Source organism: Ambystoma mexicanum, chromosome 4p (assembly GCF_040938575.1).
Source record: "Ambystoma mexicanum isolate Mex_15411 chromosome 4p, UKY_AmexF1_1, whole genome shotgun sequence".
NCBI lineage: Eukaryota > Metazoa > Chordata > Amphibia > Caudata > Ambystomatidae > Ambystoma > Ambystoma mexicanum.
The window spans coordinates 980,434,593-980,461,807 of record NC_090927.1 but is presented as its reverse complement, the minus strand read 5'-3'; positions in this window follow the sequence as shown (position 1 = coordinate 980,461,807).

Below are 27,215 nucleotides of genomic sequence, written 5' to 3'. Positions count from 1 at the left end.
TTTTGGGTGGAGAGGGGAAGGAACTGGGTGAGAATGGCTAGAGGGATTTGCATGGAAATATCCTACCAACACCTACAGGCTGTGTCTCCCTCCTCATATGCCATTCCTCCCTCTCTGTACTCTAATGCGATATTTTCAGCTTATAGGTGTCGCAAGCGAAACTAACAGTCCAAACTAAAAAGTGCCGATTCATATTTGTATTCAGAGATTGGAAAGTTGAGTAAGTGAAAACCTTGATACAGCATTCATGTTTGACACAGAATACAAAAAGCAAGCTAGGCAACACTTGTGTATAGATAAAGAGAAAGACTGGTAGATTCTCTAGTCTGGCTTCTCCTTGCTTTCCTTAGAATATATTGCTGCACTGTTCCTCTTGACAAACCCCCCACAACATCCTCCTTACCTAGAAGCTACAAAGACCCTCAAGACTTTCTTCTCTTATCTAGACCTTCACCTTGGATCCCTACCCACTAAAGCCAGAAATGGTCTCATGAGGACTTCAGCCTAATTGATTCTCCCCTATCTGACCACTCCCAACCTCACCTCTATAACCTTCCCACTCACAATCAAGGAGGCTCTGTTGACCTTGTCCTTTCATCCACCCTAACCAATCTAATCTCACTATGACCCCGCCCATCTGACCACGACCTTATCCACTTTGATGTATTTGTCCCTCCACCACCCTCCTACCTTTTCCATCTCCAAATGTACATTTAAACCCAACTCCTTGGCCCCCTACCTGTCTGAGGCCAGAGACTTCCTCCTGGCCCTTTCTCCTCACCATGCTTCCCATTTCGAATAGGCCTTGAATGGCTTCAACCTAGCTCTTAATTAGGTTTACCTAACTAACTGACGTTAGGCCATGGCAGTTGGGGTTAACTGTTAGCTACATATTTGTATGGTGTAGAGGAGTTTTATACATTTACTGAGATGAGTGAACTCTACGCATTTTCTTACAGTTGGCCAGATTAACTAAAGCTGCAAAGGATTGTAGGTTGGGGTTCCCAAAGCAATCTAGGGAACTGGTCACAAGTAGTCAACATGCCATTTCCGTTTTTTATAAAGCAGTGTATGCTGATAGTCCATTCCAGTACTGACATGCAGAGGGAAATGGAAGTGGGGCATTGGACAGGAGTTTATTGATAGAGAATGGCAACAATCTACTTTCAAGTTAAGAAGGTGCCCAGGAATGCTACAATTAAACGATTATATATGGGATAATGTACCCCTTAACGTACATTATGAGGATTTTGCAAGTCACCAAGGAGTATCGTGACCAAATAAAGGAACAAAGCCGGGAGGCTGACCTCTTTTATAAGGTTGCGTAACTCCAACGTGAATTACAGTATCCTTTTTTATGGTAGGGACTATTTTATTCCTTATAACACATGGCCACACACAAGGTCATTCCCTTTAATACCTGGTCTCTTGCTTAATATACTGTGAAAGATCTTCCATTGGCTTATCTATATAATCAACATAAAATCTGTTTGGATTTAAAAAAGCAAAAATGCAGTTCCTAATATGACGCAGAAAAATAGTTCAAGCAGTTCAATAAAATGTATTGAAGAAAAAGTTCATTTTGTGATTTGTTTTGTTTGTTGATGATTTAGTTTGGTATCAAACCTTTCCATCATTGTGAATTGGATGTGTTGAATTAAACAAAACGAAATAAAGTGAGAAAAAAAAAGAAAGACTTTTGCTGTGCTTTAGGTTTTTCTTCAATTGAGTTCAAGAATGCTGGAGAGGAAAAGAGAAATTGTGTATATGTATTTATAGTTCTTCCCGCTGAGAATGAGGTCCCATCTTTCTTTTGTGTTCATTTGTTGCGATGCAAGATCAAAGAAGGTGCCAAATTGCTTGTGTTGGGTTGCGAGGGACTGACATTCCATAACCAAATGAAATATGGTGTCTGGTGTAGTTTGTGTTTTGCAGAAGCGACAGTAGTTTTGTGATTTGTCAATCTGTCTTATTATTGCAAGGTATAAATTTGTTGGTAGAATGTTCAAACGAATTCTTAAAAATGTTGATTTGATGAACTGGTCTGGGAATGATAGCAAGTACGGCTGTGGGTAATGTATTTTCCTGTTGTCTTTGCTACATTGGAGGGTCTGTTTATAACTGTTGTTGAGTTGAATAGTTTTGATCCAGTCATTCTGCATGAGTTTGGTTTTGGCATGTTGAGGGCGCATTATTAAGAGTTCTTCAGATATCTCTTGCTGTTCCATTTCTTTGATGATAGGGTTTTCCATTTTTCTAACACCATGTTGTTAAAGGTGTTTGGCTGGGTTTGAGGATTTGAATTTCAGCAGTTTTCTTGTCCGAAACTAGTTTGCGATAGATGTCTAATATTTTCCAAGATACAATGGATCCAATTGATTGTGTTGCTAGTTCAAATCGTATTCTCGGCATTGGATATGATTGTGGGAGGTGGAGAATCTTGCGCCAGAAGGTTGATTCAAATTTCATCCAGTTTATTTTTTCAGTATTGATCAATGCCTCTGTTCCGTATGTTATGATCGGGATGAATTTTAGTCTGTAATAGGCAATGATGGGTCTGAAAGAACATTTTCCATATTTTCTATGGAGTATGCATCCTTGGCGTGCCAGTGTTTGTGCCTTTTGTTCTACCATATCCAACCACTGTTCTTCCTTCTTGGATTGGTTGATTAGTATGCCAAGGTATTTGAATGTTGTAACATTTTCTAATCGGATTCCATTGATGTTGAATTGAGGTTGATGTGTTGTTTTTGCTTGTGGTTTAGTAATAATCATAGTCTTTGTTTTTGAGATGTTGATTGTTAGCTTGTTATTGTTCATGTAGTTACTCAGTAATGTCAATGCTGCTTGCAATCCAGAGGGCGTTTTGTCAAGCAAGATGACATCATCCTTGTATGCCATAATAGGAACAGGAGTTGAATTTATTATTGGCGGATTAGTTTGGCTGCTGATCAAGTGGTGTTCAATGTCTGATGTAAACAGGTTGTAAAGATTTGCTGCAAGTGGGCAACCTTGCTTTAGTCATTTTGATGTTGTTATCGGCTTGGTGGTCATACCTTGGTCTGTTAGTCGAACTTTTATTGAGGTTTCTGAATAGAGTAAGATGATTGGTTCCAAGATGTTTTGGGGGCAGTTCCAGGTTTTGAGTTTTGCCGATAGCTTCTGTCGTGATATGGCGTCAAAGGTCTTCTTCAGATCGATGAATGCAGCATATATTGTGGTCTTGTTGTTAATGGCTTCATGTTTGATAAGATGGAGTAGAAGGAGGTTGATGTTGGTGCCAACATTGGGCGTAAAGCCTGTTTGCCGTGTTGAAATCCGGCCGTTGTCTGTGACACAAACAGTTAGTTGTTTCTGAAGTGTTGTTGCAAAAACTTTCCCTAGTGGGTCCAATAGGGCAATTGGGCGGAAATTCTGTGGTTGGTCGGGAGGTCCTTGTTTGTAGATTGGAACAATTGTTGCTGATCTCCAAGAAGTAGGAATTTGGTGGAGTGAGTTTATGATGTCTATTATCTGACACATGAAGTTTGCTCATGCCGGAGGATCTTGTTTCAGAACGGCAATTGAAAGTCCATCAGGACCAGGCGCTCTTGATGTATTAAGGTTTTTGATCATACATAACAAGTCGTCGTAGGTTGTGCTTACTATCCATGTTTCTTTTTTATTGGTTGGTTCTTCAACAAGTTGAGACGATCTGTCCGCGTAGATGTTTGAAACATGTGTAATCCACATTTGTTGTGATATATTGGCTGTTAGCTTATGCTGTTTTTGAGAATTGTCATTCAGCAGATTCCAAAGTTCTCTTGTGTTGTTTGATTTGTATGTGTTCATTATAGTTTCTGCATCTGTTTGCAGTAGGATTTTTTGATGCAATATTTTCCAGTTGTTATATGATTGTTTCAATTTCGAAATTTGTGCGTTAGATTCTATTGTTTTTATTTTCTTCAACTGTCTTAATGATTTCGCCAGGGTCTTTTTCTTTTCTGCTATTCCTGATTGTATGTATGCAGATGAGTTTTTTCTGGACGATTTTTGACTGTTTGCTGAAAAGGAAGGAGAATCCACTCGTAGTTCAGTTTTTCAAAATCTGTCTTGTTTGAGGCAAGGAGTTTCGTCGGTAGTAAGGCTAGTGCTGCTTGAGGAATGCAGAGTCTTGAAGATGTTCCATCAAGTTCTACTGGAAATACTTTTAAAGTTGAATCTTGTTTGGTGATGAGATGAGAGTGGACTGTTAACTTGTTGTGATCGCTGTTGTTGGAGACTGTCGTTTGAGCTGACTTCACTGAATCATGTAAGGTTTCTGAGAGGAATATATAATCGATGATTGCCGATGAAGATCCTCTGGACCATGTTGGCATGTAGGAGGTGGAGTTGTTCCTTGTGTAGTTTAGGAGGATGAGATCTCGAGTGAGTATTTCGTTCATCCACCTTGCTGCTTTTGGTGAAAGTTGATCATAGGTTCGGGGCGTGCCATTCTGAGTAAAGAGGATAATGTTCAGATCCCCGCACAGTATTAGTTCTAGATGGGAATGAGTTGCAACTAGTTTGTCAATTGTAATGAATACACCGTCAATGAATGCTTCGGTTGTTATTGCAGCGGGGTTCCAATACAAGTTCAAAATAGCGATTCTTGTTTCATCAGTTTTTTGGCTTTGGTTCTTCTGCATCGTCGTTATTATTGTTACTTGGATCCAGGGATTGATATTTTCGCTAGTCCGTACTTTCCATTGAAGGTTTATTTTGATTAGAGTAAGTAGTCCTGATGCTGGTCTTCCTTGTTTTTTAACTATTGCGGGGTTGAGGAATGTGAGAAAACCATCGCACACTGGCGTTTCACTGATCCACGTCTCTTGAAGGCATATGATGAAGTTTTCTAGGTCAGTTGAGGGGTGGGTGAAGAAATGCAAGTTTCCTCTGGTGTTCCATGAGCAAAGTGACCACATGATATCTGGTTTCATTGATTTTTATGATTGGAAGTAGAATGAAGAACTTGAAGATAGGGTTTCTGTGAATGAAGATTCTAGGTCGTAGATTCTTTTGAAAGGTCGGTCTGTTTTGTCGATTCTTCTGCTTGTCCGACATCAGTCCAAGAAGTGGGATTTCCTGAGCGATCATCGATGCACTTATTCATCTGCTTTTTTGGTTGGTGTTTTCTTGTTGATGTAGATGCCCAGCAAATAAAGCCCAGTTTAAAGAGCTGGGCGTGTTTTGATAAGATCAATTCTTGGTCATTTGGGTCGACGAGTTCAGCAACAATTTGGTCAAGGTGCTTGTCGTCTTTGAACGTTATTAGATCAATCTTTTTTGTTGTTATTTGTTGGAGTTGTGGAATCGCTCCGAAAAGGCGTAAGATATTTGTTCTGTTATGTATCAGTGGTTCAGGTCTATTGGTTTTGCTTTCGATGTGAATTTCATAGATTTGGTTTTGTTGTAAAGGATTGACAAAAGAGGGTAACATACAATCAGTATTACTTGATGAACGTGAACTGAGCGAGTCATCAGATATTTGATCGTATGATTCTGATAGTGCAGAGAAGGTTTCTTGTAGCGAGTCCTCTGAAATCTGTTCATAGAAATCCAATGGTGGTGGTTCTTCAATGGTTTTATATTCATCTATTATTATGAAGCTTGAGGGTGTTGCGGAGTGTCTAGGTGGCGATGTGTGATCTTTTATATGGTCTCCGTGGGTTGAGAGGTTGAGGAGATCTTCGTCTTCGATGGAAGGTTCGGACACTGGTCCACAGTTCTATAAGACCACGGTGTGTTGCTGCTGGTTTGGTTTGTTGTTGTCCGTTGTGGCCGGGCAGAGTATCTTCTCTACCGGTACTAAAAGGGTTTGATCGTTATCTTTTCTGTTGGTAATTGATGTCTATGTTCTGTCTTTTTTAGTGTTCTCAGGAAGGCTCTTGACCCTGTTTGTCATTTTTTGTTTGGTTTTGACTGTACTGATTTCACGGAATTGGGTAGTTTGCCCTTCGAGAAGATCTGATACTGTTCTATGTTATTCTTGGTTGAGTGATTTGGGTCTTGGGTCTCTACATGTGAGGTTGTGATGGGTTCAGCTTTTCTTTGTGTGATGCTTTCGCGATCGATTCGGGCTCCATCTTTTGGTTGTTGAAGTATGACGTTGTCTGCGGAAGCTGATCTGGCTTGGTCGATCATTGACATTGAGTTCTGGATTGGTTGGTGCTGATGTTGAGCTTTAAGTAGAGCTAGTATTTCTGTTTTTAAGTTGTTTTTTTCTTGGCGATCGTTTCTTGCTATTTCTAACAGACGTTGTTGCCATCGGTTGGATTGCTCTGCTTCGAGGTTCAAACGGGATTGAATTTTGGTTATGAAATTCTCTGTGTAGATCTGTTTGGAATGTATGAGTGCTAGCAGAGTTGCTTGTTCCTTGATGTTGTCGTTCATGGCTTCAGGAAGTTTCATAAAGGGGATCATGGTTTGCGAGAGCACTGCAATGAGCATGTTTTGTAGATCGAGCATAATAGTCGGAATCCTGGGGATGGAGTAATTCTCGTGTTCGGGTTTATTGAATGTCGTATTTGTATCTTTGATTTCTGTTACACGTGGTTGAGGAATAGGCTGTTCATTGTTGGTTATAGGATCAGGCGTATAGTAGGAATCATCTGTGTCGTAGGTGAATTGAGTAGGAATGTTTTGATTTCTTGTTAGGCTTGATTCAGTTTCTCTTTTGATGTCTTTTTGACCACTTTCTTCTGTCAGGTATGGGGTTGAGGTAAGCTGCGATTGATGGTTTGCTGTAATATTTCCAAATATTTCCTTTCGTTTGTCGAGACTTAGCATAATTGATTCGATTTCTGTGATGTCCATTGAAAGTCTTCTTGCCTTTGTTATAGTTTGGTTTTCCGCGTTTTCTGATGCTAGAGCAAGTTTGTTTGAATTGTATGTATGTAGCCATGCAAGTTTAGCTAGTCTTGCTTTTTCCTTCTTTGTTTGTTGAGTTAAAGTAGTTGGTGGTTTTTGTAAGGTAATGGTAGGTCGTGGTTCGTCTGGTTGGGGTTTCCGAAGTTCCTGACTGTTTCAGTCTTTCCTGTTTGCACGTGAATCTTCTAGGATGGCAGGCTGAGAGTAGGGTGTGTGATAGTTACGCTCGTTTGATGGGTCTTTGTCGGTATCGTTTGAGATCTCGTGTTTGTTTGAGTCTGAAGGTTGCAGAGATGATTCCTGATGTTGACCAGCAGGGGGCTTGTGAGGTAAGTTGGTCGAATGATCTGTTGGGGTAGGACCTGTGTTGATGGCTAATGTCTCTACTTTCGGTGATATTGGTCGTTCAGGGGGATGTGTGGAGCAGTGTCTTCCGGGTCAAACCAGTGTCTCGCAAAGTGTGCCTGAGATGTTAAGTAATAGAGCTCGAAGTCTGGGGCTGCAATCCCACCCTTTTCAAAAGGTTCTGTCATTTTGGACCATTTCAACCTAGGCGTCTTCCCTCCCCATACAAAAGTGGTGGTTAGAGTGTTGAGTTTATTAAAGAAGGCTCTGCCCGGCCAGATTGGTATATTGCAAAAGAAATATAGGAGTTTGGGTAACACCGTCATCTTAAGTAAGGATATTCGCCCATATAGGGATAAGGGGAGCCTATTCCAGGATTGTAGTTTAGCTGTAAGGGATTGTAAAGGTTCACCGTGATTTTCAGCGTACAGTGTGCTCCAGTCTTTTGAGACCATGATCCCCAAATAGCGGATATGTATAGGTGACCATTTAAATCCTTGTGTATCCGACATTTCTCTAGTACTGGGCGTGAGCGGGAACAATTCCGACTTGGATACATTGATCTTGTATCCCGAGTATTCAGAGAACGTCTCAACCTCCAACATGATTGCCCTTAGGTTTACTTCCGGGTTCCTAATGAATAATAGGGTATCGTCCACATATGGGGAGATGATTTGCGGTTTCCCCGTCATGCGAAGGCCTCTACATGCATGGTTTTGTCGGACATATTCAGCCATGGGTTCTATGATAAGCGCAAACAGGATTGGGGAAAAGGGGCAGCCCTGCCTCGTGCCTCTACCCAGACGAAACAGGGACGACATGGTTTGATTAGTTAGTATTTTCGCTCCCGGGGAGGTGTACAGTAGCTTAACACAGTTGACAAAGTAGCTTCCCAACCCAAATCTCTCAAGGACCTGAAACAGATAGACCCAGGAAACAGAATCAAACGCCTTCTCGGCGTCAAGGGAGGCCACCACCGCGTCTGCCGCTGGATCTATATGTGCCATAACTCCGAAGAGTCTGCGCAGATTGAGAGCAGTAGACCTCGTCGGTACAAAGCCCGCCTGGTCGGGATCCACCAGTATGGGCATATAGGGCAGCAGTCTGGTGGCCAGAATTTTGGCGAAAATCTTCGCATCTGTGTTAATAAGCGAAAGGGGTCTATATGACCCCATGTCATGAGGGGGTCTACGAGGTTTAAGCAGAACAGTTATGACTGCCTCTCGCATGGTGTCTGGTAGTATACCACGTTCCATTGCTTCTTCCCAAACTGTCAGTAAAAGATGGGCGAGTACGTCGTGATATTCTTTGTAGATTTCGGCGCCGAGTCCGTCAGGACCAGGGGCCTTACCAGAGGTTAACGCTTTTATTGCCTCCGTAATTTCATCTAGTGTTATGGGGGTATCCAATAACATGCGCGTATCAGAGGTCAAGGTCGGGAGATCAATAACATGCAAATAGCTTGCTATTTCTTCTTTAGTTTTGGTGTCTCTATTAGAGTATAATGTTTTGTAGAATGCAGCAAACATGTCATTGATTTCTTGTTCACCATTTACTATGTCCCCACTGGGCGCCTGGATGGCTGCTATAGGGGGGTGACCATGCTCGATTTTGAGCGTCTGGGCCAGAAGTTTCCCTGCTTTATTACTTTCCCCGTATCTACGAGCTCGGATCGGGGCAGCCATATACTGTACTTCCCTTGCAGCAAGTTTATTAAAGTCTGCCAATGTTGTGTGGATATCTAGAAGGACCTCCTTACTGTGTGTACAGGTGTATTCAAACTCCAGGAGCTCGAGTTTGGCTTCTGTGGTGTCCAGCTCTTGACTAACTGTTTTAAGTAAGCCTGTGGTTTTAGCCATAATTGCACCCCGAACCCAAACCTTAAATGTTTCCCATAACGTGGCGCGCCGTTTTACCGACCCCTCGTTTAGTTGAACAAATTCCTCTATTTCAATACGCAATGATTCGCAGACATTCGGGTCTCTAAGTAGGGCAGGGGGTATTCTCCAGCGTCTGGCCTTGGGGACAGCTTCATCAACCCTCAGAGTAAGTGACACAGGGGAGTGATCTGAGAGGGTGCGGGGATACATTTCACAATGCTGGACCATATTCACAAGTGTGGAGCTCATTAACCAGTAATCAATTCGAGACTCTGAGTCATGCACTGATGAATAGAATGTGAAGCGCTGCTCTAGGGGGTGTAATTCTCGCCAGATGTCTACTATAGTCATTTGTTGCATTATTTGTCGTATAGCTAATGCAGCTCGGGTTAAGGGTCTGTATGACGTTGTAGACCTGTCAAGAGATGTGTCAAGGATTGTATTGAAATCTCCCCCCCAGACCACCACACTATCTCCAGCTTCAATCAATATATTATATATGGCATTATAGAATTCAGGGTCATCAATATTGGGGCCGTACGTGTTAACCAAAACCATATTTCGCCCTGCCAACTCTCCCCATACCAACACATATCTTCCCTGTTGATCGATCTTAACGTCATGAGTGCGGAAGTCCAGTTTCGGGTGTATTAGGGTGAGGACTCCTCTAGATTGGGAGGAGTATTCAGTGTAATATCTCAGAGGGTCCCACCTAGACAGGAAATTGGAGCAAACCTGCTCTAGTGCATGCGTATCCTGCAACAGTATAATCTGGGGGCTATGTCTGGTAACATATGCTGCGATTTTTCTAGATTTAATTGGGTTGTTCAAGCCTCGTATGTTCCATGAAAGGAATTTAACACTTACAACTTTGTCACTTGGTACCATAGTATAATGTCAATGTCAATGAGTGAAGTAGTTCGCCCGTGCCACAAACCATAACTGTCGTACCTGTTGCAACCTGACTCTGCATTTTAAAACATTTGCCAACTGTGGCAACAATTTGTGCCCTTCCCCAACCCCCACCCTCACCATCAACCCCAACCTGATGATGTATCCCTTCCCCCATAACCTGTGGAACGTTCCTGAGGGTAGCTGGTCGCAGTCGCCAGGCCTCCATCAGTAGAGGCTCACGATCCCAACTTATCCAACACAATAACAACTGGGGCCGTTATACCCAAGAGGGTCAGCCACATAACTTGAACAGGATGTTTCCATAGTCTCAATTCAGTCTGCTGAGTCCGGGATGTCATCCCCCCGTCGCGGGGGCCTATTTCGGTCTCGTGGATAATCTTCCGGAGGCATGGGGATGGACGACTCAATATACGAAATGGCATCCGCCGGGTTCTCGAAGAAATGCGATCTGCCTCCATGTTGGATCCGCAATTTTGCCAGGAAGATGAGGGCATACGGGATACGGCGCAATCTCAAGAGCTTTTTGGCCTGTTCGTAGGATCTGCGCTGCATCTGGACGCTTGTCGAAAAATCAGGATATATGTGGACTTTGTTGCCTTCGTACTGCAGAGAGCCCTTTTCCCTGGACAGCCTGAGCACCGTGTCTCTGTCTCTATAATTGAGGAGACGGACAATGATCGTGCGCGGTGGTACCCCAGGCTTGGGCAGTGGCGCAAGTGTACGGTGAGCCCTCTCAACCAGAAAGTGGTCAGAGAAGGATTCCGTTCCAAGAAGAGTTTTCAACAGGGCCTCTACCTGTCTCTCCATCGGGCCCTTGCAGAAGGATTCTGGAACGCCGACAACACGGATATTGTTTCTCCTGGATCTAGATTCAAGGTCCTCGCATTTTGCTTGAGTGTTGCGTATGTTGCCTATGTCACGGCCATGCTGTGTTATCGCATCCTCGTTAGTACTGATTCTGCTTTCGGCCTCTGTAATGCGAGAGCTTTCCTTGTCCACTCTAGCCTTGAGGGAGCTGATGTTCGAAACAATATCGTCTAGCTTGACATTCACAGCTAGGAAGCCGTTCTGCACCATGGTCATAAGACGGTCTTCTCTGGCGTCATGCCCCGTCTCAGCAAGTGTGTTATTTTCCATGGTTGTGGCTGTCGATGTCCCATGAGGTTCGGAACTGGCAAAGGAGTCCATCGGGCCAGTTTTTTCCCTCCTGCGCTTTTCTTATCGTATCGGCCCAGGAGCCGTCTTTGCAGAACAAGGCCCGATGACGTGGGTCAGGTCAGACTCACACGATGGTATAGTATCGTTTGTGCAGTTGGTTCTGTTATAATATACGGTGAGTGCCGGTATATCGACTCACAAAACCCAAAGGAGTCGTTGTTACATGGGTTCTGATCTAGCATGCAGTAATGTTCCCTTGTATCCTGCCTGATAATGTAGGTTGAAGGTGAATCCCAGGCAGGGGTTATGCCCGTTATAGGAGCTGCCAACCAAAGTATCTTGGTGGGTCTGGGGCTGAGCTGGGGCACGGCATCAGCGCCTCTGATCGCACCGTTCTTATATATGGAGGACTACCACCACTCAAGCCAGCCGCAAGCCTCTCCACGACCCTCCAACGGATTACTGGCGGTGTGTCGGGTCACCTTTAGCGCTCATCCATGACAACCGATGTCCAGCCACTTGTGGCGCAGTTAGGGAGCCAAGTTGCCGAGGATCACATACTTCTCCCGAAGGTCTGCAAAAGGATCAGTAGAGATGTACAGGCCTCCTCCCAGCAACAAAACAAAACAAGGGGCAGCACCCACAAGTTAACAGCACAGAGGTTTTGCCGGTATAATATAGCGCAAAGTCCCTTCTACGGATGTATCGTGCTCTCCCACGTTGATCGGCGTATCCGATTGACGGATAGAAGGATATTAACGCTGTATATACGCTCCGATGCAGCTGGGTCCGTGCACTTTCAAGCCCCTCACCTGCTTTCGTAGCGCCAGTCGGAACCCGATCGGCGGCAGACCCAAAGAGCTAGCTGGGGCCCTGCGTGGGAGTTGGGCAGTAGCAGCAGCCAATCTTCGTCTTGCAGGGACCTCGGCAACAACACACACGGTCTGCCCGCAGGCCTGCTTATCAAGGAAGCGCCGCCGGGATCAGCCGCCAGGATCAGCGCCCCTCCCCCACACGGCCCTCCGGCGTCCGCAGAGCCTCGGTCTGGCGTGTGACTCTTCCGATTCTCCGGGGCGGCCTGCATTCAGCCGAGCGGGCCGCCCCGCGAAACAAAGCTCCGAACTCAGCCGCACCTCCCCGGTTTCACACAGGATTTGCACACAACGTGCAGTAGGGATGCCGGCATCAGCAGACGTAGTCGTATCCTATCTTCACGGCCCCAACCAGGATTAATTTATGTTAAGGATGTCCTCGGGATCGGAGCACTCCAATCAGGCGGCCATTTTAGTTGCGCGTAACAGCGCCCCCCAGACTTGAATCTCCTGTTGATCGGACGTGGTGATGGGGCGATGGATTTGAGCTTGTACATTGATCTGATTCTGTGAGACTAGTTGTTCGTTTAGTTGTCTGTTTAATTCTAAAGTTGGATGATCACTTTTTATTTTGGAAAGGTCATCTGTGGTGGAGACCTACTCGATGTCCAATTCCTTTTTCTGTTGATCGTTATTCGGGAGAGATTTTATTGTCTGAGCTCTGGAGAGTGATTGTTCCAAGGTTAGTTGTGATGAGTCTGAGGCAGGCGTTGCAGCTGTGTTGAGTTTGGTTCTTAATCTTGTTTTGGGATGAACAACGGATTGCTGTTTGGGTCGCGTTGCCGACATTTCTCCTTTAGTTGATCTCGGGTCTGTCTTGAGTTCCGTCATGCAGGCCCTGTAAATATCCAGTGACTCTGTTTTGGTTATTATCCAATTTCCTTCTGGTCTCCTGGTTGAAGGAGGTGAGTGTTGGTATTGCTGAGATCTAGGATCGAAGGAAGATGCCCTTTGAATTCCTTGACAGAGTCTGAAAGTGTAGCAGTTATTACATTTTGGTTAGGATCCAAGGGAAGAACCCTTTCGGTCTCCTAACAGTCCAAGTAGTTTGGTGGTGCGACTGTAGTCTGCAGGATCCAAGGGACGAGCCCTTCCGGTCTCCTGATTAGATCTTGGAAGATCTCGGCAAATCTAAAGGGGATGCCCTTTCGATTTCCTTGATGGAATCTAAGCTGTATAAGTAGTTGCGATTTTGGTTGGATCCAAGGGCAGAGCCCTTTCGGGCTCCTAACCGTGCAAGCAGTACAGTGGTGAGACTATGGTCTGCAGGGTTCACCTGAGTAGAAGATGTTAAAGACCATCTGTTGAGATCCAAGGGACGAGCCCTTCCGGTCTCTCAACAGGTATGGTAGGTGATCAAGCGGTGGCAAGTACGTAATTGTAGTTGCAGTCTGTAGGATCCAGGGGGCAGGCCCTTTCGTTCTCCTGAGTGGAAGATCTTGAAGAAGCTCTGTAGGGATCCAAGGGAGAAGCCCTTTCGGTCTCTCAACAGATATGATCGATGAGTCTTGCGTTCTTTATGGGCTAGTGGTTCCTAAATACAGGACCCTCCAGTTTGTTAAACGGAAGATGGCTGTAGCGGCTCTGTATAGCTCTGGGTGGTAGATCGGAACAGGCTCTATGTCAGGGTGAATTAAGTTCTTCTGTAGGACCGTCCCATTTAGTTCCCAACAGGCTTTGTGTCAGGGTGGATTAAGTTATTCTGTAGGACTAGCCCGGTTAGTTCAAAAGTTTGAAGTTCTTCTAGGTGATTTGCGCTGGTTGTAATGCACTAAGACAATAGTGCTTGCAGGTTTTCTTGTGGAATTATTGTGGTTTCACGGTTAAAGCATAGAATCGCTGAGTGATCGTTGAATATTCCACAAAAATCGGGGGGTATCGTGGAAGAGGGAGCAGAGCGTAGGCTCAGATTTCAGGTCGAGGCTTTGATGCAGTAGCTAGAGCCAGATGGTGCGCACCAGCAAGTCCAAGTTTTGGAGTAAAAGGCAGGATGCTCCTGTCATGGGCTGCGAGGAATGGAAAAGCACAGTCCGGAGTTGTGGCAGTTGGACGGCAGTACGCAAAAGGCAGGGAGCTCTGCTCGTGGGCTGCGAGCAATGGAAAGGCACAGTCCAGGGCTATAGCTGTTGGACGGCAGTACGCAGGCTCAGATACGGGTCTAGACGGTCTAGAGGACTGTTTTAGTATAGGGAGACAAACGGTGCAGGTAGCAAAGTCGAGGACACACAGCGGATGACAGGGCAAACTCAACGTGAAATACGTTCAGGGGGGAGAGACACCAGTCTGCAGACGTACTCGCTGTTTCGGTAAGCTGGAAAGGATGGGCAGTGTCTCCTTAATGTGCGTGTAGAGGGACGGAGGGGTCTTTCAAGGTTGTAGATTGCAGGGCCACAGCTCGAGAGGTAGATTACAGAGTGCGGGGGCGCCGGTGTTGTTAGTGATGGTTTGGCGGGAAGGGTGACGGGGAGAGGTGAGGTCTCGCGACTGCACTCAGCCTTCGGCACGGTCCGTGGGCAGAGGACGAAGAAGCGCTGGGAGCTCTAAGGAAGGCGAAAACGTGGAACTCGTGAGGAGGGAGGGGTGCACGGGACAAGGTGGGTAGGGGCGGGGTCGAGCAGTGAGGGGGGAGAAGGGGAGAGAGGGCAACGCTCACCACGGAAAGGGGGAGCTTTTCAGTGTATCAAATGTTTAAGGAGAGGCTGCACCGAGGGAGGCTGGCAGAGAGGGAAGCAGGTTGGTCACGAGTCCCACTGCTGCACTCAGCCTTCAGCGCGGTCCGTGGGTAGTGAAGGGAGGAGCGCTGAAAAAGCGAAACACGGGAAGAACAGGAGGACAGGAGGGGGGAGGCGAGGTACAGGATGTGCGCGGTTGGGCGAGCGGAGAGGTGGGGGCAAGGGGCAGCACTCACCGCAAGGGGAGGTGTCAGGTGGTTTACTGTGCAAGTCCAGCTGGCAACAAGATTGGTCTCACGAAGATCCTTTGAAGAGCTTTGAGAGCAGTTGAGCCGCGGCGCCGAAGAGCCTACAGAGCCTAAAGACCAAAAGACTCTGCAGCAGACTCCGCGGCTTGCTGGGTATTTTGAAGCAGCAAATAGTAGCAGTAGAAAGAGGACAAAGTGGGTTCAGTTCCTCGGAAAAATACTGGAGCAAAAGCTGTAGAGTCTCGCACAAACACAGACCAAAAGACTCTGCAGCAGACTCCGCTGATTTAAAATAAGTAATAACATGCATATTCTTGCTCACATGTGTTAAACTCCAGCAGTGCGCAAATTAAACATTCTAACATAAACAGTTCCTTGTCAATTACTGGCTGCAATGTGCCACAGAAAACTACTCTGCGACCAAGGAATTTTAAAAGCTTTTCATCGCTTTAATGAAGTGCTGCAGTGACAGCTGGAATTCACTCTTCTGGCTCCAGCAGGAGACATTCTGACATTTCAAGCTGCGAGTTGGTGGCAGATTTCTGTCTTCGGCTGGGGCCTCCCTCTGGAACAGCTTCCCTGCCTCCCTGAAACTTGAGGAGAACCATCTCCGGTTCTGGAAGCACCTCAAAACCTTTCTCCTTGCTTCTGATTTTTCCCCTCCTCTCCCCTGCTGGACTCCTGGCTGAAACTGCACTGGTTACCTGGCCACGCTCTGATCTCGGGCCCAGGTCCCTCCCCCGCCAGTCACACACCCCTGCACTGCCTGCCTGGCAACCCCCGCACTTGGGGACTGTTTTTCTGTATCGCTACAGTCCCAGTCCCACTACCAGCACTTGATACCTGATGTCTGCACTTACCTTTGCACTTGCCACCTGCTGGCCGTTCATTACTTTTCTTATTGCTATTACTCTATTCCCATGTACTGCACTTCCCCTTCCCTCTGCACTGTCCCCTTTCCCCATCCCATGCACTTGCGCGATCTGATTGACACCTGGCCTAGTAGGATTGTTGTCTGTCCTCCCTTTGCTCCCCCTCCCTTGCCTCATCGTGCCTTGAAACTCTTGTGTATAGGCGCATTATAAATGCCACATCATATCATATCACAACTGAAGCATAGTAACTGATTACTGAGCAGTTGTGATGTCATCTTATTACAGATCAGTTGTGATGTCACAACCAGCCTGTAAAATGAAAATGATTTCCAGGCTTTTATACAGATATTGCAGGTTGCCGTGTATTATAATGTAATGCCCTACATGGGATGTATATTACATCAGTTACGTGGCACGAGATCGATAAATCATTCCCAAACCATGCCCCAAAGGCAAAGCGAACAGGGCTTCCTTTTTCATTTGACATGGTTCTGTCTTGAGATTGCAAATTTTTGGGCTGGAGCCTTAGGAAACAATGAATAGGAGTAATGTGGCACCTGAAATAAGTGTTTATTGGGATCATTCGGGGAGCACACCAAATGATTGCACAAATTCCTACAACTAAGATTTATTTTGGTCAAGCGCCTCTTGGTTATGCACTGGATTTCTCCCACTCACCTTACAAGAGCGATATTACAACCTTCTGTGCTGAGACCCCCCCTAAAGAAATTTCTGAAGCAATGCAAGTTACCAGTATGAACATTTTTACTTTACCTTAATTGGGGGCGGGGGCCATGCGGAGGGTCTGTCTGCCTCCACAAATATATTGTTTTCAATTGGGCTGTGTGCCATGAGCAAGGGTTGCCTGCCCCACAAATACTTTTTTTACAAATTGGGGTACGGTCCGGCTGACCCCACAAATATTTGTTTTCTCGATTCGGGGCATAGGCCATGAGCAGGAGCTGCTTCTCCCCACAGATACATTTCTTTCAATTGGGGACAGGCGGCATGAGCAGGGGCGAGTTGTCCTACCAAATGATTTTTACATTTGGGTAGGGGCCATCATGAGCAGGTGCAGCCTGCCTGAAAAATGCATTTCTTTTCAATTGGTGGCAGGAGACTTGTGCAAGGGCGGCCTGCCCCCACAAATCATTTTTTTCAAGTGGGACCAGGGGCTCCCCGCCCCAACAATTACACTTTTCACATGGTGGCAGCTGCCATAAACGGGCTCCCTGCCCCTTCAAATACTTTTTTCATTTGGGGAAAGGGCCATGAGCAGAGACCACCTGACACCCAAAAGTACAGTGGGATCGGTGTAGAGGGTCAAAAGGCCTCTGACGGCCTGACCCCTAAGATCCACACTCTCTCTGCACTCCCACACACTCTACCAAGGGTGAGTGGGTGTGGGTCGAGGTAGAGCTCGGGCATTAGGGGTCGGGAGCGGGGAAAAATGCTCTCCACTCAGAGATCAGGGGGGCACGGGCTGGGTGAACAAAAGGCCTGTTGCGACCTACGCCCTAACATTCTGCACACCCCCTCCACTCACACCCACTTAACCAATGGCGAGTGGGTAGGAATGGAGGGAGAGCACGGTATTAGGTGTCTATAGCAGGGGCTGAATGCCCCTGAATGCGGGATGGAGTGTGGAGAGCAGAGCAGAGCCACGTACTGGATTTGGGGAGGTCGGGAGAATGGCACAGCAGGTATAAATGCAGCCTCGAAGGTGTTCCTATTCCCAACAAATACCTTCCAGGCTGCATTTATGTCCTGGTACGGGTGCCCTCTGGCTCCTCCTACTGATGCCAGGCCCTGTTGCACTGAGCATGTGCAGCAGCCAGCAGGGGCCATGTTGGGTTCAGCAGCATCACCAACAGCAGCAGGCCGATCCTTTAGTTTTTAAATCCTCTTTTTTATCAAACCTAATCAGACTATGGATGCGTGTCCCTGGCCATGAAGCCGCACACCACCAGGGGCACACCTCACAGTTTTAATAAAGCTGCCTTACAGTATCCACATGGCTCAAAGAGATGCACAGTTGGGAAACAGTCAAAATTATCATAATTCAATAGATCAGGCTGGAAGATAACAGATGGATTATGTCTTGAGGAAACAATTATCTATATATATAAAGCAGAACATCTGCTAGTTTGTTTATTATACAACTCCACACCGTTTCACCAATCAAAGTTTGCGTGGTTACCTGTTAGGACCCTCCGGACAATTACTAGCTACATGACATGTGGGCACCTCACCCTTTTCCCTGGATTTCACACATGAGACGGTTGTCTGAAATCGGCCAAACATCAATGTGGACTTAGATGAACCAGACAAAGTTAATTTTAAGCATCTCGACGCTAGGAATAAAACTCAAAGTTCCCTATGAAACCTTGAAAACCACGTCTCAAGGCTCTAGGATGCACTATTTTGGAGATATTTGCACCACAATGCACTGCATCGCACCAGGGCGATGTGTCGGGAGGTTAGAGTGCACAGAAGGTTCCATTATGCTGCAGTACGCCAACTCTTGCCTCCCCTCCATGTCTGCTCCCGGGTATGTCAACCAGTCACACACACCCATTCTCAGTTCAGAATACTTCATAGTGCAAAGCACATCAAGCGATAAGTGACTTGCAACAGCGACCTACAGGATCATTGATTTTCAACAATTGATGAAAGTGTTATCATGCCTACATACAGAACCTATTCAGAGTTGTTGGGAAGGAAATTAACCTCTCCCAGCCCCCTAGGCGCTTTAGATTAAGGCGAATCCCATCACTACACTTGCAATGTACCAGGGGGGAGGGGGGCATGCTAAAGAGACCCTGTACGGAGACAATATTATGCAAAATGTAGATCTTTGGACTTAATGCTCACATATATGTAACCACCGTTTTTGTAGTTGTGGTAGAAACATTCGGCCCAATATGGCTACGTGGTAAACACAGACCCAACAAAGAAACCTGAATAGGCCCACGCTGATAGCTCCCATATAAACTTTCCTTTGTTCCATAACTGTTGCTAATATGCATTATCCCAAGAATTAATGTGCCTTGCAAGGCCGCGAGACAGTACCAGGCGCCTCACATTGTATGTTTATCGCAGCTAGGCCAAAGCAAGCCCCAGATCCCCACCCAGCCAACCATGAATTGTAACACTCACAAAGGTCCCAGTCCAAGATCCCTGAATTCCATGATAGTAAGTGACCCCAGGCTACCAACCATAAACCCGCTGGCCATAAAAGATCTAAAAGAATACGACCAGTCCACCTTACTTCATAATGACAAACTGGTACAGGGTAGAATAAATGATTGTCCAAAGCGAAGGTGGAAGCCTTGGGTGCGGATAGTGCAATACTGAATGAGTGAAGAATGTGTGGGTCAGCTCGATCTTAAGCCTCCCCCTTTGACAGTCCCCGAGCCTCGCCATAATGCATGCCATAATGATAGAGTAGCATTGTTTTACATTGTGACTAATTGCGAACTCCACCTTGGTTCCCTGGAGATGATGAGCCCAGCAGACCCCATGTGATGGAAGATGGACGGCTGGGTCTGGGATCAACAGCAGCCTGGTATCCCCTGTGGAGCCGTCTGCCCATGTATAGGTCTCACCAACCAGCCACATGGGTTTTTACTTTATATGTGTGCAAGAATCTCTTTCTCCCTAGCGGGTTGTATTTTTTCTGGCGTGAGCGTTTGTGGGCATGCCTTCAGAGTATGGGTACTTTTTGCTAGTGATTGATATAACACCTGACACTTAACCTCCTTGAAACACACAAGCATGTTACTTGCTCTCCATATTTGCAAACATGTGTATTATTACTGAAATGGTTCTCAATTAGAAAGTGTTTCCTATCGTATATCATATCTTCTAACTCAACTACCTAAGGTTGCAATATGGAATGATGCTCAACTAATAGGGGCTGATCTGCCAGCAAACTACATTTCCAATGCACTGTTCAACTGTTGCATGTGTATGCTATTACACAGTTAAATATTAGTGGAATTTAATTTGAGGGTCTTTCTGCAAGATTATGCATAACAGTGTCACAAATGAGCAATAATATTGAGTTGCAGTACATATTCTAATGCGTTACGGACCACTGATATATGAGATTTTATTTATTTTAGTCAATGGCCACTCATTGGTTTTAAACGTTCTGTTACATTAAATGTGTTCTGTATACCGTCTAACCTAAGACATCAAAGAGATTTAAGAAAATACTAGCTCTTGGCTCCCCATTCAAGAACCACTATCCATAATGGCAGAGCCAACTGGCAGACAACTTTTTCGCACCCAGCAGGCTAGAACAACAGATACCCACTTCCCACACGGGCCATTGTCTAACCAGACAGTAGGAAGTATAGGAAACACCCGGCAGCACCAGAACAGATGGATGCTCACCATTAAATGTCTGCCAACTGGCCATCTATAATCCACCAAATAGCCTTGATAAAGACCTTGAGAGGTCAAAACATGTGTCAGCTGAGCACACAAATCCCGGGGAAATCAGAATTGAAATAGTCTTTCTTTCAAGTGCAAGGTATCTGGACCAAATCCCCTTCACTACCCATACTTCACCTTCTCACTCTGTAGACATCTCCCCCAGCCCTAGATTACACTTGAGATCTGCTACCTTAAAACTACTGTGCCACTACAGCATAATGGCGCAAATCATTCATCTCTCCATTTCTCCCATCTTATAAGAAGGCCTTCCTTGATCACACTTCTACCTTGGATACTGCCAAGACCAACTACTCCACTACCCTCATCTCCTCTCTTTGCTGTCACCCTGGTAAACTCTCTTCCACCGTCCCATCCATGCTTGCTCCTCCCCGGACTCACATTGTATTCTCTTCCCTTTCAGGTAATGACTTTGTCTTCAAGCTTTCTTTGAAAATCTCAAATCTTTGACACCCTAAGCACCCTCCTCTCTCTTCCTCCTCACACTTCCTTCTCCCACCCCCCACTCACCTCTAATCCCTCTAGTCTTTGCTCTTTCTCACTCACCACACCTACTGAAATGGAGCATATCCTTCAGACAACAAAACCCTTGTCTGCTCAAGTGGACCTCTTTGCTCTGGTTTGAACCTGTAATCTGCTCCTATCTCTCACCCCTCTTCAACCCCTCCCTCTCTACTGCCACTCTCCTGCATGCCACTGTACTATCTAGTCTCATTAAGACCACTGTGGACCCAAATTGCTGTACCAACTACTAGCTATCTCTTTTGCACATTTTTCTAAAATCTTGTAGCATGTGGTCTTCAACTGGATCAATAGCCACCTCAAGACTAAAATCTCTGTGACTCTCTCCAAACTGGATTCTGCAGTCATCACTTCACTGAAATGACACTACCCCACACCTCTGTTTCCTCTACTCACCACTCTAAGCTCTCCTTCATTCACATCCTCCTGGATCCATCCACTACTTTTGATGCAGTCAACCACCCTTCTCTCCAGCTAACCTTCTGTAGCCTTGGAATGTAGAAAAACGCTCTCACCTGGATTGCTTCCTACCTCACAGGTCATTCTTTCTCTATATCCAGCATCGTCTGAACCTCTGATCCTACAATTCACCCGCTGTGGTCCCCCAAGGCTCTGTGCTGAGCGCACTATTCTTAATGTTTTACACCGCCTCCCTCAGCAAACCTATCTCCTTCTTCGGGTTCTTCTACCACTTCTTCTCAATGATACCCACATTTTCGTCTACTTCGCCCCTTCTCAACTTCCTGCCACACAAACTCCCCCATCGCTTTCATGCTGTGTGGCTATCACTGCACAACTGATCCCCCTACAAATTCCTTTTCCTTGTAGTCAAATCCATTCAAGGACTCGACCTTCCACTCCACCCAGATACCTTCATCTTACACTACTCTCCACCTCCCACCCATTGATCTAGGCTCTTGTTCAATATGTCTGCCTCTTGTCTGCCCTGTGCACACTCTTGCTTTCACTCACCCCTCTTTGCCCCTCCATTGAAACTTCCTTCCCCCTGACATCAGAAACACCACAACATTCGATTATTCAAATCAGCCCTCAAGCCCCACATTGAATACCATGAAGGAGCACCACCCACACTAAAAACATTATTATCCGAACACACCCTCCCTACCACCATGGTACTTTCTGTCATCTACTTGTAAACATCCTTCCCTGACTGTCTGAATATACGCCTTGTTTGTTACCTTTCCCTGGCCAATGTTTTGTTCTAACCCCTTTCAACATCAGGTCAAGTGTCAATTATCCACTACATGGAGATCTTTTGTAAGGCACCTGGCAGCAGGACTGCCCAGTCTACTGAGTTCAACCCTGCAAGTGTTTCTGTTTGAAAAATGATGTCCTCATTAAATATAATACAATACAGTACATTTCAATGGATTGCCAGATGGATGGATGGATGGATGGGTAGATGGATGGATGGAGAGATAGATGGATAGATGGACAGACGGATGGGCAGCCCTATGAATGAATGCATGAATGGATGACTGGACAGAATGACGACGGACATAGGGTCAACATTTTTTAAAAATCAGATCTCTCAGAAGATGGATCCCCTTGCTCTTGCAATATGTGTGCACAACTTACTTAGTTCCCTTAAATGTTTTAATGGCTGTGCACACTTCCTTCATGGTGCCCTACACATCCAGAGGAACCTGCACCACATCACCTTGACACAACGTTTCCTGTCCTCTGCCTCTATTTGCTGTGTATGCTCCAGTGTTAACACTACAGTTCAAAGCCGTCTTTGTTTAAATGTTATGTATAGGCCGCAGACTCTATTCTGTAGCGTACTAGCATTTCTAAAACACAGGGAATGGAACTTACCATTCGTTGTTGGCTTGCATAATCACTTAATGTGCCCCTAATCCTAAATCGGCCCAGTTGAGATTGTATTCACTTGTACTCATCACCAGTGCTGACACACCGCCTCATCCTTCCGCGTTTGATAAATTGGGTACCGTTATAGTGGGTAATAATAATACCTCTTATTACAGTGTTTACAAGAAGGAGGAATCGGACACGAAGCACTAAACAAGAGCACACATTATTATTTTTGCAGTGGCGTATTTCATACCTACTATTTGGTCTGGTCCTTGCAACTCAAAATGTTGCAGAGAGAATTCTGTCACTGCTTGCAAGCCACAGAAATAAAGGTTTCTCTGACCCTATGAGAAGGCTCAATAGAGCCGCCTTTTGTGAGTAAACAATAACGAACAGCGGCCACTCTCCTCATAATAGATTCCATGAAAGTGCAAGATTGAAATGCATTTCCAAAGACATTCATTGGACATAAACCCTTAAACATCTGTTCACAACTGCTTAATAGCCATGCCACCCAGCATCAGGCACTTCCTGGGATCTCAACAGCAGAAAAGGGCACTGCACTCTGATAAATGCTATTAACATACAACAAGATTTCTTCAAATTGTTAATAATTAAAAGGGGTGCAGTTTGAAACCGAAGCCCCGATAACCAAATGCAGAGAAATGACTGGGCAGAATCTGCTCAGAACACAGACGCACGCATCCCAGTGGTGGACAAAAAGGTTCCAGAAGATTGAATAAAGTGGTTAGAGACCCTTAAGTAACAGAACATACGTAAATATTATGTTGACAATGTAGACGAAACACACATTTTAAATTGAAAGAAACAGGAAGAAAAGTTATTTGGTATTCCAACCAATTCCCCTCAAGGTATTAGACCCAGGGGTGATAGTAGTTTCAAATTCACAAACATCTTAAACATAAGCATGGTACACTGTAATATATCAGCGGTACACAAGAGTGCTCGTAGGTAAAGTACAGTAGGTACAAACAAAGTTTGGCAAAAAATGAGGGCAATGATGACTATAAGCCTAGGCGTTTCGGGGCCCAATTGCCCCATCATCAGGGAATTACCTTATATTGTTCTGTAAATAACAAGAAACATACTCAAATGTTATTATCTGTCTCTAATTAACATATAGGACAAAGAGAACCAACACAAATAGAAGAATGGCCAATCTTTGTGGTGTATCCCTACTACAGAAAGCACAATGTTATGAAAGTGGACAACCATCAGTAATTCAAGCACTGCCCGATGTGTCCTAAAAAGCAATAAAACCCATAATCAGAACATTTTCCTAAAGAGAAGTCCACCATCACACCTCCAGTGCAGGAAATGCAAACCAAAATACCTGAATATTAGTAGCAAGTATGCAACTCTATCAAGGAGCGAGGTTAGGTACACCTGGTAAAAATCCCAAACGGAATCCAGCTAGACAATATAAATATAAAGAGAGACATAGCGGCCAATGAGATAACCAATGATGGAGAGACAAGGCAAGGAAAAACATTGATACCAGAGGAAACGGTGCCACTGTCCTTATCGCTCTCTCAGTACAGCAAAACACGCTTTGAAGAACGCCACAATGAAACTTGCCTGGCTAAATGTCAGTATGAGCTCACAATACTAAACAGGATGGACTGGGCACCAAACGATATAAATATAAAGGAACCCATCACAAGTCTGGTGGTAAACTGGGCCAACTACCGCTGGGCCCCAATAGCATTACCGCCGGGTCGTGCTGTGGATTTAGCGCTGCATCGCAACCTGGCATGAACGCTTCCCCGACTCCAGCGGAAAGGCTATTAGCGCCCAGCGGTAACTGCGCCAGAATAAGGGCCACCACCGATAAAGCAACACTAACAGCTACACCGCCGGCAAACTTAGCGCTATTAGCGCCACCAGAAATTGCATCACTGCCGGATCGGGAAGCATCACAGTGGCCATTTTGAAAAACACAATCCATTAAATATCTTCACTTCCTGCAGCCATCCGGTCCTGGAAAACAGAACAAATGTCCCAGGAGAGGACAAGAACAAAGAGGGCCAAACATTGCCTGCAAAAACCTGAATTTAGTGAGGGGGAGCTGGTGGTCCTAACCAATGAGGTAATTGCCCACTGTGAGGAACTCTATGGAAGCCGCCAACAGAAGAGCAGTGGGCAGTGACAGACTGCCATCTGGAACTCCATCTCCCAGAAGGTGACAGCAGTCTCAAGTGTACCCCGTGATGGAGAGGACTGCCGCAAGTGGTGGAATGATCTGAGGGTCAGGGTGCAGGGACTGCTGTCCCAACACCGCCAGGAGTCCATGTTGACAGGAGGAGGCACTGTAGAGCCACTGGTCCTCACCACCTGTGAGGATAAATGTAGCACAGTGTTGGACCCCGAAGGGATAGAGGGAGTCGGCAGTGTGGAGGCGGAAGCCAGCAGCCAGGAGGCGAGTGAATCCCCCCCAACAAATGCATGCACAAATGATAGCCCAGCATAAAATGCCCCGGGGGACAGGGACACAAGTCAGCAGACCCAGAAGTTGGACCTGCAAACAGGGCAGAGTGACGGGGTGGCACATCAGCCACCCTCCACAGCAGCCATGGGGCAGGGAACCGCTGAGCATCACAGCAGCGGCAAGGGCAGTCAAGTGAACCGAACAAATGCCATGCGCACAACACCCCTTCTGGCGCACCCTATGCCAGAGAGAATGAGGTGCGTGAGCAACCACAACACTGTGCAGCAATCACACTAGCATCTTGCGGCCCAGAAGGCATGACGGCATGGCAAACAAGCTACAGAGAAGTAAACTTCCCACAGACCGACATGTGCCCAGCCTGCCAATCACTGTGGACCACAGTACAGCCCTGCTGGCTGCACAGCAGTGCCCCATAGAGCTATGACATGACCATGGAACAAGCCACCCCACCCCCCACCATGTGAGTGACACACAGGGAGGGGATCTGGGGCCATGAAGGGCCACATGTAAGACATAACCTGGCCCAGCATGGACACCCTGCCCTACCCAAACACAGGCCAATGAACAACAGGCCATGGGATACACACCCATCGCTACAAGCAACCCCATGACTCTGGGCCCACCTGCATCCTCCCATGACCAACCATGCCCATTTGCCCATATGTGTGGGGTCACACTCTGTACCATCGCAATTGTGTCTTTCGTGCCAACACACATGGGGGAACCATACCTGATGACATTTCCAATGTCCCCTACAGGCACTCATGCATCGTCAGAGGCTGAGGAGGAGGAGCAGCATGAGGAGGAGGAAAATGATGCAAGCCCATCAGGGAGCAGCAGATCCAGGCCCACAAGGTCTGCCACCACCGCCACCACCACCGTGCAAAGGCCAACATAGGCCACACCCAGGTGGATGTCCCTGCGCATAACGCTGCCGCAGAGCAGGGCCAAAGCAACAGCCACGCCACAGACCACCAGGAGCAGTGCTAGGCACACAGCACCAACACCCACAGCCGTACGAATGGATACCAAGGCCACACCTGCTGGCAGGGCAACTGAGGAGCCACAGGGGGACAGCAGCCCAGTTTCACCACCTGCCGAATATCCACAATCCCCAGAGCCCTCCACGCCGCCAGCGAACACATATACCAGAGCTGGATGTGGACACTCCATCATGTGGCCCCCCCTGCGAGAGGCCACAGTTGTGAAGAACTCTGGGGCACTGATTGCCATGAGTGGCCATGCTGGGGAGTTGGTGCTGGGAGGGGGTGGGGGGATAGTATAATGGGGAGTTGATGCTGGGAGGGGGTGAGGGGAGATAGTGTGATGGGGAGTTGGTGGTGGGAAGGGGAGGGGGAGGTTGGAGGGGATAGTGTGCTGGTGAGTTGATGATGGAAGGGTGAGATAGTGTGATGGGGAGTTGGTGGTGGGAGGGGGGATAGTTGGAGCACTAAACACTGTTGAACTTCATCAATGCGAGGACATTCCTAATTGCCATTGTCATGTTTATTGATTGAGGTGGTGTCACACAGTTGTGCATGGCTTGTGTCATGTGAACGTGTCAAAAGAAATTGTCTATCAGTCCCTGGCATGCCAATCTCCCAGGCACTTCATCTTCATCCTCTAGGGGTTCCTGGGGGTTCCTGTCCACATCAGGAGGTAGTGGAGCATTTCTCCTCAGGCAGATATTGTGCAGCATGGCACACACACAAGCACAATTTTTCCCACTTTCTCTGGAGCGTACATCAGGGCTCCAACCCATGCACAGACGGGTCCTGTTGTGAGCGTGGTTGTAGGCAGTCTCCTGCAGTGTTTGTGGATCATGCACAGGGGGTCATTAGCCATGTCAGCTGTGGGTATCCGGAGTCACCTGCATGGGGCAGGCACAGGCATTAGACACGGTGTAAGGTTTGGGGGTGGACTTACACTATATCAGGTCAATAGACTACTTGTGCATGCACATGGACCTTCATTTCATAGCATGTGTCTATTCTATATCTGTGAATGCAGTGTCACTCGGGTCAGGCATTGTTTGTGCTTCACATGCAACCTGTTCTCTTTCAGCGTATGTTA